The sequence below is a fragment of the Chenopodium album genome, chromosome 27, assembly GCF_948465745.1.
Source record: "Chenopodium album chromosome 27, dcCheAlbu1.1, whole genome shotgun sequence".
Classification (NCBI taxonomy): Eukaryota; Viridiplantae; Streptophyta; class Magnoliopsida; order Caryophyllales; family Amaranthaceae; genus Chenopodium; species Chenopodium album.
In genome coordinates, this window is record NC_137860.1 from 32,590,629 (window position 1) to 32,603,885 (window position 13,257).

The 13,257-nt window shown below is 32.4% G+C and overlaps 1 pseudogene; it reads right to left on the reverse strand.

The window, feature by feature from the left end:
* Positions 1-3,579: 3,579 nt before the first annotated feature.
* On the reverse strand, positions 3,580-4,786 carry LOC145621402 (protein IRX15-LIKE pseudogene; annotated as a pseudogene).
* Between the last annotated feature and the right edge of the window lie 8,471 nt (positions 4,787-13,257).

A 13,257-nucleotide genomic window follows, 5' to 3' on the forward strand; every position in this document is an offset into this window, starting at 1 on the left:
ACCCTACTCTGCCCCGATCCGAGGTAAAAAATCCGCTCCGAGTCCGAGAAAAAAGTAATCCGAGTTCGACTCCGTTAAAATAATCCGACTCCGAGTCGGAGGAGGGTCGGAGTCGGATCCTAAAAAAAATCCGAGAAAAAAATCCGACTCCGACAAATGTCCGACTTTGACGGATTATCCGACTCCGACTCCAATAGATAGTGGATTTTTGTGTGGGTCATGGTGGCATTGGGTGTGGGTTGTCAAGGCCCAAATAGCCCAACATCTCAAAGTATATTAAATAATGTAAAAGAAACTCGGAGTCGGGTCGGATCGGAGTCGGAGTCGGAGGTCGGATATTGAAGTCGGAGTCGGAGTCGGATTTCGGAGTCGGATGTCGGAGTCGGAGTCGGATGTCGGATTTAACATCCGACTTCTTGTCGGATCGGAGTCGGATTTAGCATAATCCGCTTCGAGTCCGACCCGTTGCCATCCCTACTTTGTAGTTTCTATCCTTCACCGACACCCTACTACAATATCATTTTAATTAGTTAGAAGATTTTTCTCAAATGCAAAAACTAAAATAAAAAGACAAAACTTAATAAGAACAAAAACAAAAAGAAAAATCTTTTATAGACAAGCTAACTACCATATTGCTTATTTAACTATATTAAAACGTGAGACAAGTAAATTATAAAAAAGGATGAGAGACTAATATCTATAATAACTTATTATGAAAACTAGTGAATTTTAATTTATGCTTCATCTAAAGGCCAGGTTGTTTGATAATCTATTTTTTGGTTCAGTTTTAAGTATATAATAATTACAATATAACCATCACATTAGTCTCATCTAATGGTCGGCTAATTATCAATTTTTCTAAAACAAAAAAACACGAATTAAAATTCATGTCTCCAACATTTTTGTGAATTAGACCTCTTTCTTCTAAATCAATGAAATAATTGTTTGACTTATTGTTGGTAATTTAACTAATAATTAATCATGAATTGATTGATTAGTGATTAGTTTTGTATTAATGTTTGAAATAACTAAAAATTGTAGTTTAAGAAATAGAAGCATATACTGTACGCATCATAAACTTTAGACTACATTCTCAAATGTTCAAAAGAGATAGATGTTTTTACTATAATATTGATCATATCACTATTTGTCAATAATGATTGATTGATTGTATAATAGGTGATTATGTCTTACTAATTAAAGTTAAATAATATCAAATTTTTGATTCAAAAATTGGAACTATACTAAACTTAACTTTGATTTATAGGGAGTGTGTAGCAAGCAAGCATGACTTTATAGAATCACGTGATCTCATGAGCTTCTTGATTTCCTTTTTAAGCAGAAACACAAATTAATTAAGCTCATATTTAAAAGTTAAAAACAAAGCTAAAGAAAAAATGGCTTCTTTAGGTAAATAAGGCTGTGGGATGTCTGCTCAACACACATGATCCAGTTGTGTGGGCTTATCTTATTTCATGTCTGTAAGTTGTGACTTTCAAGAAACCAAAGTGTACCTAAAGAAAGTAGTTAGCAAGTGTATTTAGTGCTTAAGCTTTAATTTATTTAGGTTCTTAATTATGCAAATCACAAGGGCTCTTCAATTGCTGTATGTATTAATGTATATTGAGGTTTATTGTTATTTCTTCTATACTCCGTATAATATAATGATGTGATCTCTATCATACATATGGTCATCCAACTATATGTACTTTTTTTAAAAAAAAATGTCAAGGAGAAGGCCCATCCTTGAAGGAAGGGGCTGTAAGGAAAATCCCTCCTAGAATGTGCTTGGTAAAATTCGACCACCGGCTTCATGCCTGAAAGTCAGAGAACTAGCCAACTACGTACTCTAACTTCCTATCTCATCCAACTGTATGTACTTGAATGAAGCCTTGTTATACTAATTTAGATGACTTGTACACTCATCATAGTACACAAGATGATTATGGTTAGAGTAGACAAATCTTGATCCGGTGCAAATCACTTATCAAATCTATATATGTAAGCTCTAAGTAGGACACGTGTAAAAGCGTTTTATGTGTCATGAAAAAATCAGTAAAATATAAAAACCAAAAATACCTTAATTTAAATACCACCTATATCTAGATGTATAATAGAATTTGCTACTCATAAATGTGTTACGTAAGATTTATATTTTCCTGAGCTATATATAAGTAGTGTTCCACACCACCAAAACGCAGCACATAGAGAAATAAATAAGTAAATAGGCAGGCCACTTCACGAGGGTTGTTTCATGCGCCACCCAACTCTAGCATGAGCAATTATATAATGCAACAAAAATTACATACGTACTACTAATTAAGTCCTTATTGATTTAGTTTGTTTATTTGCATTTATTTGATCCATATTATAGTAGGCACCTTATCAACGCACGATCTTCAAGGATCTGGAAGAATATTAGCAACATATTTCATGAATCATGAGGCTTTGTCACACACTCACACTATATACGAAATACAGTATATAATATCTAAGACCCACACAACAAACTGCTACTAACGTAATCTATATGTTATTCTATTATGCATTAACAACTTAGTTTATTAATGTTAAGGTTTACTGACTACACTTTGGTGACAGTGATGCATGAACTTAAAACTGCTGGGAATAGAAGAAAGATACTTCATTTTTTAATAAGGAATACGCTGCTCGTATATAAACACACAATATCCCAACCGCATATACAAATACCTAAAAATAGTGTAAAAGTCTAAACAACGCAATAAAAACAAGCATATGAAAATACACATTAATTTCTACGAGTAAAACAAATTTGAAAGCTGAAATTTTAAATGGAATAATAAAATACAAGTATTTATAATATACACATCGTAATTTTTAATTCACTATCGGGAGTTATAAGCCTAAACAATTACTGAGTACTCCACATAAGTCCAAATTACGTTGTTCTTATAGTAGTTTTTACCCTTGCTCAATGCTCATAAGACTCATAACGAGAATCATAACGAGGACAAGAAAAATATCTCTGAATTGAAGTACTGACGTACTGTAATATATATTCCCTCATCTTAATGTCAGGCAAGATTTCATTTACAGTTCAACCTTATCACATTCATTGAAGTAATAACCTAAACCCCAATTATTCAGGCTTCAATTCCTTACCCATGTGTTGGAGTACTACACATGATTCAAATTATCACTTCTCATTTTCTACTGTCACCACCATGCCAAAAATTAGTACATTTTCATACTGCTAGTCCACATCTTTTGACCCCACTTCATACATATCATACAATACACATTCCTCCAATAATCAAAATTTCAATCTATCATTCATCACTAAAAATTAAAACGTACTTTAATTTAACTTGCTTTACAGTTTACATCACTTTGATTACTAATAATCGACCTCTCTTCAGGTCGATAACTATATACACCCGACTGTACTTACCTCTAATCCCCGTACAAGGAACCTCAAATGAGCTACACTATCACTCATTTGGAAAATAAAAACGAAAAGAAACAACATCTTAGACATATTATACACCCGGGTGTATACATGTGTAACAATATCGTAAATTATGATTACCACTATAACGCTTAATGAATTCAAATAATTATAATTAATATCTTGATCATCAAGAAGAATTGGTTGATTCTCCTAAACAAAATTCAAAACTCTCACCCTTCTTCATCTCTTTAACGACAAAATGAGCCAAAGAATCTCTAACTTCCACCAAATTCTCCTTACACAAAAACTCCTCACTAAAAACCCTTTCAACTTCTCTCCCATAATCATGAACAAAAATCTCAGTCCCCTTTCTTTTACCGGACTTTCTCTCTCCTCCCCTGCTCCGCCCCATCACGGCGGCGCTAAATATCGCCGCCATTCTTCCCGGCATCTTCGCCGAGTACCCTCTTGGACCGTCGATCAAGATTACATCCCACGAAATCTCGTACAAATGATTCGGAAGATCGTTGATCGCTAATTTACATTCTGAGAAGAGGAGATTCTGTACTGGTCTACAATCACCCTTACGATGGGTTCTAGAATGTTCGATGAGTTCGGCTGATTTTCCGACTTTGGTGGTGTATTGAACGTCGTAACCTTCGAAATCGGTGAAGTTTTGCTCGTATTTCGAGATTAAATACTCGTTTTCGTCGAGAAAGACGGTGCGACCGCCGGAGTTGAGGGCACGCCAGAGGAGGGTTTCATGGGTGAGGCCGAAAATGAGGAAGTTGCACGGCGGTGAGCAGCGACGGAGGGCGGTTGCAACGGCGGAGAGTTCGCCGGAGGTCATGCGGTCGGTGGTGTTTGAGATGGCGGCGTAGTGGAGGAGGGCGGCGGAGATGGCGGCGGAGTGGTGGTCGGAGGTGGTTGAGGCGGTGGTGGGTGGTGTTGGGGGTGGGAGGGTGGTGTTTTTGAAGACGGTGAGGAGGAATGTGAAGGTGAAGAGAGTGAAGAATACGAGTACCCATATACGGTGTGATAGCGAGGATGATATCGATAGCGATGAGGTGGTGGAGGAGGATTGTTTGTAGAGAGAAGGGTGGAAGACGATGAGTTTAGGGGTGGTTTTCATTGTAAAGAGGAGAGAGAAAATAAGGTGGGAATTTGAAATGGAGAATTTTATTATTAATTGGAATTTTGGATCCGTTGTACTCTAGTAGAGTGGTATATAAAGGAGTGAAATTTGAAGGGTATATTTAATTTATTTTCTTGGATTTGTTTCTATTAATTGCTTTTTTGGGTTTGTGGGTTTGAAGAAAGGAGGGAGAAAGAGAGGAATTACGGAGGAGATTTTGGGGGGTCAGAGTGAATGGGAAGATCCTTGGTGTTGGAGGGTGGGGGAGAAATGGGGGATGTGAGTTTAATATCACCCGGCTTGAATGCGGATTGCTTATAATTTATGAGGTTCGACCCCTAGGGGCTTCGGAGTTTCAGTAGGTAACTACGTACTCCCTCCGTCCCTAAATTACATTCCTATTTGGAAATTTACACGGGAATTAAGGAGGGGGGAATAAGACAAATAACAATAATTAGATAATGTAATGGGAAGTACAACTATAGACTAGTCATTACTCATGACATGTCATCAATCCTTTGCAAAAAAAAAAGGACCAATCACATGCTCTTAATTGAAGAAATTTAACCAATCATATTCATTGTAATTTGGCACAAGGATTATGAGTGAGATTAGATAAGGATGAGTGAGAAAGCATTAAATATAAAATAAAAAAAGAGAGTTGATTTACTAAAAAAACTTACCAAAAATAGAAAGGAGGAATGTAATTTTGAAATGCCAAAAATAGAAAGGAGGAATGTAATTTAGGGACGGAGGGAGTAGTATTTTAGAGGGTTTTGAATGACCTAGTCATTATAATTTACACTTCATAGTGATTAATTGATTAACGATAAAAATGAGTTTAAATTAATTAAGAGCTTGAAAGATTACTTAACTTTATAAATTAGCAAAGCACGAAGTATAATTGAAATTTGTAAAATGATTTTGCTTTTATATAGTGTATTATAGAGATGAATAATGAATTCTTAATGCAATGTTGATTTTTTTTGGTAAAATCACTTCACTTACCTATTTAATTGGTTTCATGGTTGATATTGTTTATGTGTGTCTAGGTGAAGAAAACAATTTATATGAGAATTGTTTGAGTCCATGAGATAACAATATAAATACTTAACTCTTTATTCATTATTGATACGTGTTTCTTCCTTTAGATAGAACCCTTCTCTAAATTTGAGAGTTTACGAGAAAAATTTATGCCGCTTAAGTATTCTTTATACATTCTATTTTAATTTCTTATTTGTACCACATATTTATCATTTTCCTAACTAGAAAAGATATGCGCTATTTTTCAACAAAATTTTGGGCATTCATCCCAACTTTCCCACTATCAGTCTATCACCGATGTTTTATAAAAGATACAATGATCCATCTTACTAAAAGTTTCCAACAATGTATTTTTAGATTAACCAAATTGTCAAGATAGTTATCATGTCCACTATCAAACACTTAAATAACACACACACAACATATACTTCCTCTTTTTCTATTTAGTTGACACGTATTCCTTTTTAGAAAGTTTTTTTTTAGTTGACATATTTTTTTTTTTGGGTAAAATTTTTTACCTTGCATTTACAAGCTACCCCACTTACTTTTTCATTCTCTATCACTTTCTCTCCTCTCCTTAATATATGTGTCTAAATCAAACGCGTCAACTAAATAGAAACGTTAACATCTCAAGTACACCATCCTACATGGTACTACTTGACTCATAGTACTACATATAATCGCTAATCAAACGGGCCGTCAAGATTGTACAAAATCAAACACGATTTGATAGCTAAACCGTCTAACATAGGCTAGAACCACCCCAATCCCAAGCATTGATTATGAAGACCATAGTAAACAATAGGTGCCTGAAAATGACATGAAAACAAAGAATGGGCACAAGATACATACACTTGACTTGGACTGTCTGTTTGGGAAATGACATGCTTGCATTTACTCCGTAATAACCGGCATGGACCCTTAAGTTTTGGGGTTGGCCCTATTTATTTGGTCTTCTTCACTCTTTAGCCGCACTTAGCTTGACTAAATAATCTGTTAGAACTGTTACTACTCTAATCACTGCAAAATTATCTCGTGTTTACCAAATTAAAGTATGCTTTTTGTAATTTGCAACAGTAACATTATAATTAGACTTTATGACTCCTTTTTTAAGTTAGTTACAACAGTCTATTATATTTTCTGTTGGCATGCGTTTTGTTTGGAGCGTTATTTCATTATGAGTTTATTTCAAATTTTCAATCTTACTAAAATCACTGGTTTATGTTCAGTAAAGTCACTACATAATAAGTGCATCTCTAATCCTATCTTAATATCTTATCTAATCAGTCCATGATTACTGATTGTGTGCGATAAGTAACCATTGGTGTTACCTTAAGACAAATTTAAATTAACACCTTTTTTTTTTACTTATTTAAACAAATACGAAGTACTCCGTATTAATTAATACTTCCTCCGTCCTTAAATTAAAAGCCTCTTTCTCTTTATTATGTGATATAAATGTTAGAAAGAGCCTTTATATTAAGGGACAGATAGAGTATTTATTAACATAAAATTTACGGTACATAAATTCTTTTGTTCAATTAATTTAAATTTTACTATTCCATTTATGTTATACGTTTAATCATTCTAAAAAATAATTGCCACTTTTTTTATGTTGAATAAAACTTTGAAATGAAGAGGAAAGGCTTTAGAAATCATGCACATAATGTGAAAATCGAAGAGTATGAACTTCATATAGATAGAAGAGTTACTTCTCACTAGGTTGGTTGGTATACACATTAACATAGTATTATAGACTCTATACTTACGACTTAGAATATATATGGTAAGTAATAAATTTAATATGATGCTATATAGATCCTACGGCGACTAGCCTATGACAAAGATATTGAAAGTTTGTATGTTATATTAGTATTTAGTACGTATGTACTTTGCTAAGAACTAAGATTAAATTTCGTCTATTTTATATCTTAACAAAGTACTGATATGAGATGTAGTTTTAGAGATTAATAAAAAGTTGATCTCATTAATAGACAAGTAAAAAGAAGCAAAAGAGAGAAAGAACGAGAGAGGTGCTGAATTTGGGCCGTACCACTAGGGATCATAATGGACAAGTCATAAGCTTTTATATGAAAACGGTCCAATTGAGCCATATATTTTAAGCAAATTTATTCATTAACCAATTATAGTTTTGGTACTATCGCTAATTAGTTTATGAGCAGACAAACATAATAATGTCTTCACAAATAAAGTAACATGAAAAATTAAAACTAGGAGAGGGCACTTTACCAAAAGTGTAATGTAATTTAGATCAAAAAACTTTATCTTTAGTTCTTGTTGGGTCAATTAAGCACTAAAACAAAGCTTTTTGGAAACACAATGTAATAATCAACCCTAAAATAATTCCTAAAGGTGCTCATCATATATGCATTTGAATTTGGTTAAGTTTGCACAAGGCGTATCAATTATTGAGATTATGATTACCCTGATTATCGTCCACCATAATACCAAGTACGATGTTTTTTTGTAAACAATACTATGCTTTACAGCGAGGCAATATAGATAGTGCGAGTTATACCATGAATATTGCATATTTGCATACCTTCCAAAATAAAATTGCTATCTCTAGTCTCTAGCATGGGCTTTAATTGTAGGTTAGCCTGGCCGAAAAGTAGCCTAATTTGTTTGAAATTTTGGTGTGCAAAGGATTGGTTGATCGCCTCACAAAAGGTTGTATTAAGGCCTGTTCTGTGAGCTGAGCTGAACTGAACTAAACTGATTGGAGGCTTGGAGCTGAACTGAAATTAAGCTGAAGAGAACATGCCCTTAGTACGAAATAGTTTTAGCATTTTCTTTTTAACTCATGGTAATTTTTCAAGATGTTCAAAATAAGTTAAGAAATTAAGGATTGAACTAAACTAAAATTAAGCTGAAGAGAACATGCCTTTAGTACGAAATAATTTTAGCTCTTGGTAATTTTTCAAGATGTTCAAAATAAGTTAAGTTTTTATGTGGCTTTCTAATAATATTGATATTTATTTAAATTATGGAAAATTATGTATGCAATACACGCAAATTCCATCTATTTTTTAGTGCAACAAATTGAGTGGCATATTTTGCCTATACACAACAATGACTATAATATCCTTAATCTTCCATTAGGATAATTACAAAATACTGATACTCCTTATTATGAAAATGTTCATGATCACTAATCTAACAACATATTCATATAAATACATTACGAAATAATACTTGATAGGGATTATCCAAATATATATTAGTAAAAAGTTCAAGTCAAAGCAACATATTACATATACTACCTGTAGTTCGTATTATATGTAATTTTGGTGTATTATTTGTGAGACATAAAAAATTCCAAAGTTGCATATAATATGAATCGGAGGTAATACTTAGAAAGCAGTAATGACATTAAAAACTCATACTAGTAATTTAACTAGTTATAAGCTCATATCTCATAAACCAGTAATGAGAAAATGTACATGAGCCCATTGTAGCCATCAAATGTATGTTAGATAATTTTAGCCCAGTCTAAGATTAGATTAGCCCAATCAAGGTTGAGACTATTTCATGTGGGCCAATGTGTATTAGGACAACAATATGTATCCGTGTTTGTACTGTAATTGAGATACTCTGCACTTCCTTTTGTTCTCTGAAGATTGCATATTTGCATTTTTTGGTTAAGATTTAAATTTTGATTATGGATATCCATTAATTTTCAAGAGATGGTATTGTCGCGTACTCATGTCGAATTTGTTAGTTCATTTCACTGTAAGTTTTGTAATATCAATTATTTTTTTGAACTTACAAATTTGTTGATATACGTATGGTTTAAAACACATTTTAAAGACTATAACAGTCAAATTAGAGCAATTTATTAATGAACCGAGCTGAAACTAGGAATAGGGTTAGGAGTGATGCAAGTTTGTATTTCATTGTAATATTAAAGATAAGTCTAGTTGTACTCAGCCCAAGATTTTCTTTCAAAATAAAGTTACCCTATAATTTCACGTTGTGTCACTGTGAGAACACAACGTACACGATTGTATTTATTTAACCAATTAAGTGAAGTTCATTATACGCATTAAAAATTAAGTGTGGCTTCAAATGAAATTAAGCTTTACATGTTCTTGAAAATAAAATAATAAGTAATTATTAACATATCTATCTTCAATCTCCAACAAAAATTCTTTAATTTTTAAATGTATGTAGCCCTTAAGTCCTCCCTTAAACATGATAAATCTATATTAATTTTTATTTTTTTTAATGCACGCAAAATGGACTTTAAAGTGGTCCATCACTAATAACAAATTATATTGTAAGGTGAAGACTTAACTCATATTACGTACATGTATTATGTAACGCACCAACATTTGGTTTATGTTAAATATATATATGAATACAATAAGCATATCTAATCTAGATTGTTGCATAATATATACAAGATCTTTCGTTGTCAAACAAATTGAATCTTAATTATTGATAACGACTCACAAAACTTCACAATTCCACAGCTTAGGAAGAAAAAGCCATTATTGGTCACAACTATATACAAGAATTTTTGGTCCTAAGCTCCTAAACTTAAGAAATCTTTTATAGTACAGACTACAGAGTGACCTATATTCATCAATAATTTGTAATCAGATAACAAACAGTTACATAATTGTTATGATCTTTGGCCTATGAAATAACACTCCATATAATTTAAGGCCAAAACCTTATATTTTACTTAAATCAACTTATAAAACTACACCTAATACGTTATATATAAGTATCATACTACTCGAGAAGGTTTTATGTGAGACCGTTTCACGTGAGTCCAGTTTATAATACACACCCATCCGACCTTAAAAAGAAAAGCCAGAAGCGAGATCGAAGAAGACGATCTAGATGATGATGACGAAGGTGCCGCAAAGAAGATGATTCAGATGATGATGATGGAGGTGCTGCCGTTGAGATAGGAAGATCGAAGCATATAGAAGTAGGATCGAATAAGATGATCCAGATGACGATGAAAAAGGTGCCGCCAAGAAGACAATCCAGTTGATGATGATGAAGGTGCCGATTATAAGAATTGGAAAAGTTTTGATGATTTTCTATTGAGTAGTGCGAGCCATTAGCAAACTAAAGCAAGAAAAATACAAGCTAATTAATAAAAGCAAAAGATAATTACATAAAAGCATACATATCTACATCTAGCGACTAAGTGATAAGCACCGACTATAGTGACAATATGATAAACGTAGTAGTAGCCATAACATAACAACTACTGTATGATTTATCTTCAACACCGAAGTGCCGCCATTGACATACAAGCATGGTGAGTGATTCTTTAGCCATAGAAAAGGAAATTTTGTCTAATATCTAAACAATAGCATCTAATTTCTGACCATTATCATCTAATTTCTGACCAATTTCATTTAATTTCTGACCAACTTCATCTAATTTCTGACCAATTTCATCTAATTTCTAACACTTTTAATCTAATACGGAGTATTTGATATTTATAACTTAATATCTGACCATTATTATCTAATTTCTGACAATTAAGAATTTTTTTTCTTCATGTTTGTATGACCGGACTCACGTGAGTCCGTTCTACACAATACTTTTCCTTAATGTGTTGGTTTATTGACTGAATTTGACTTTTACTTTATTTGATCACTTCGTATTAGTAGGTTGTGTGTGTGTGTTTATATTGATTGTTAGATATCTATGAATCAACCATTTGTAAAAATGTTTGGTAAATCAAGCATTCAAAACGATGTTTGATTAATCAATTCAACCTTCCATGTCAACTACTTTTTATTAATAAAATAACACAATACTATTTGGGTCCTAAAACCAATTTGAAAGATGTTCATATGTTATTTTAATCAACGAGTCAACCAAAACCAAAACATACATTCATTGACTTATGAGCTAAATAAAAAGTCATTTACCAAACAATATTATTAGTTTGATGACCACATAAAAAGCCAACAACTAAATTTTTTTTTTCTTCAAACAAGATCGTTGTTTGATTTAAGTGTTGAATCAATAATTTATCCTTAAATATAGAGTAGATACTGTTTTTATTATACCTCTAATAAGTCAATTTACCTTCCTTTAGATGCACCAATATATGACAATGAAGAAACTAAAAGTATTTTTGTAGCAATACTTTCAAGAAAAAGTTAAAATTTTACACTAGTTGCAACATACAACACCTTTGGTTGGCAATCTTGGCATGTTGTTCCTTTCTAATTTCCCTCTCTCTCCCTGTCACATACACATATATACCATAATCTACTTCGTATGAGTATAATTTAATTTCTCAACAACATTACATATAATCTTTTGAGGGGGAAAAAAAAAACCATGTCAAACACAATTACACACACACACACATTTAAAAAACTAATAATCATGCAAATTGGAATTTGGAGTATGATTGTCGAGATGTTTGTATCATCAACTCACTTAATACCATTATCATATCCAGAGCTATCTATTACTCCGTATGTTGCTAAGCGGTGATTAATTATCCAAGTTTGCCTTTATACATTTTGATTTTTACTTTTGTATATTGAGTTTATTACCCCTTGTATATTAGTATATATACTAATATACCTATGCATGCATAATACATATACAACTAATACAAGCATTATGACTTAATAATGCTTGCTTATTATTTATAATATAATGTGTACACTATGCATTGTTCATCCTTATTTGAGAATTCATACTTGTTTTCCAGCTAAGATTAAAGTTTCACCTTATGACTTTGAGATTATGGCGTCAATCTTGACCAACTATCATTATTGGTGGTGAAATTTGTAAAAAAGACCAACTCAAAGGCCCAAGAATATGTTTTATACTCTATCAAAATTTATCATATTCTTTCCCTATTATTCTCAAGCGCCAGACTTGCCTGTTCACATTTACTGAACTGAATTGAATAGAGCTGAAATGAATATTTTATGAGAGAGAAAATAAGGAACTGAACTGAATTGATTGGAGCTGAATTGAGTTGAACTGAATAGGCCCTTAATTGTGTAGTTAGCTGACTAAGGGCCTGTTATGGATTTGATTTTTCTTTAGTTAAGGTGAATTTATAACAAGTTCTTGGTACAGTGAAATTTCAAAATACTAGTATTTATTCCAAAACAAGTTCTTTAATTTTATTAAATCTATATTACTAAATGTACCGTAAAAAAAAAGGGACATTTTGTAAAAAACTACCTTATAAAATACTTTTTTTTGCGAGAAACTACCTAATAAAAAAAAATGTTGTAAGAAACTACCTTATAAAAGGGTAATGTTGTAAGAGACTACCATTGATCGGAAAGTCACCGTTGACTTTCAAATTCCGGCGTTGACCAAATGTGACATGATCAACGCCGGAAAATAAAAGTCAATGATGATTTTTCGACCAAGGGTAGTCTTTTACAACATTTATCCTTTTATAAGGTAGTTTCTTACAACATTTTTTTTATTAGGTAGTTTCTCGCAAAAAAAATGCTTTATAAGGTAGTTTTTCACAAAATGTCCTAAAAAAAAGTGTTTAAAGGAAGTGAATTGAAGTTGATGTAAAATGTAAATTATTTGGTGAATTGACAATCTTACGGAAATATTATTTACAAGTTTATACCTACGAAATGAAATACTTCGTACATAC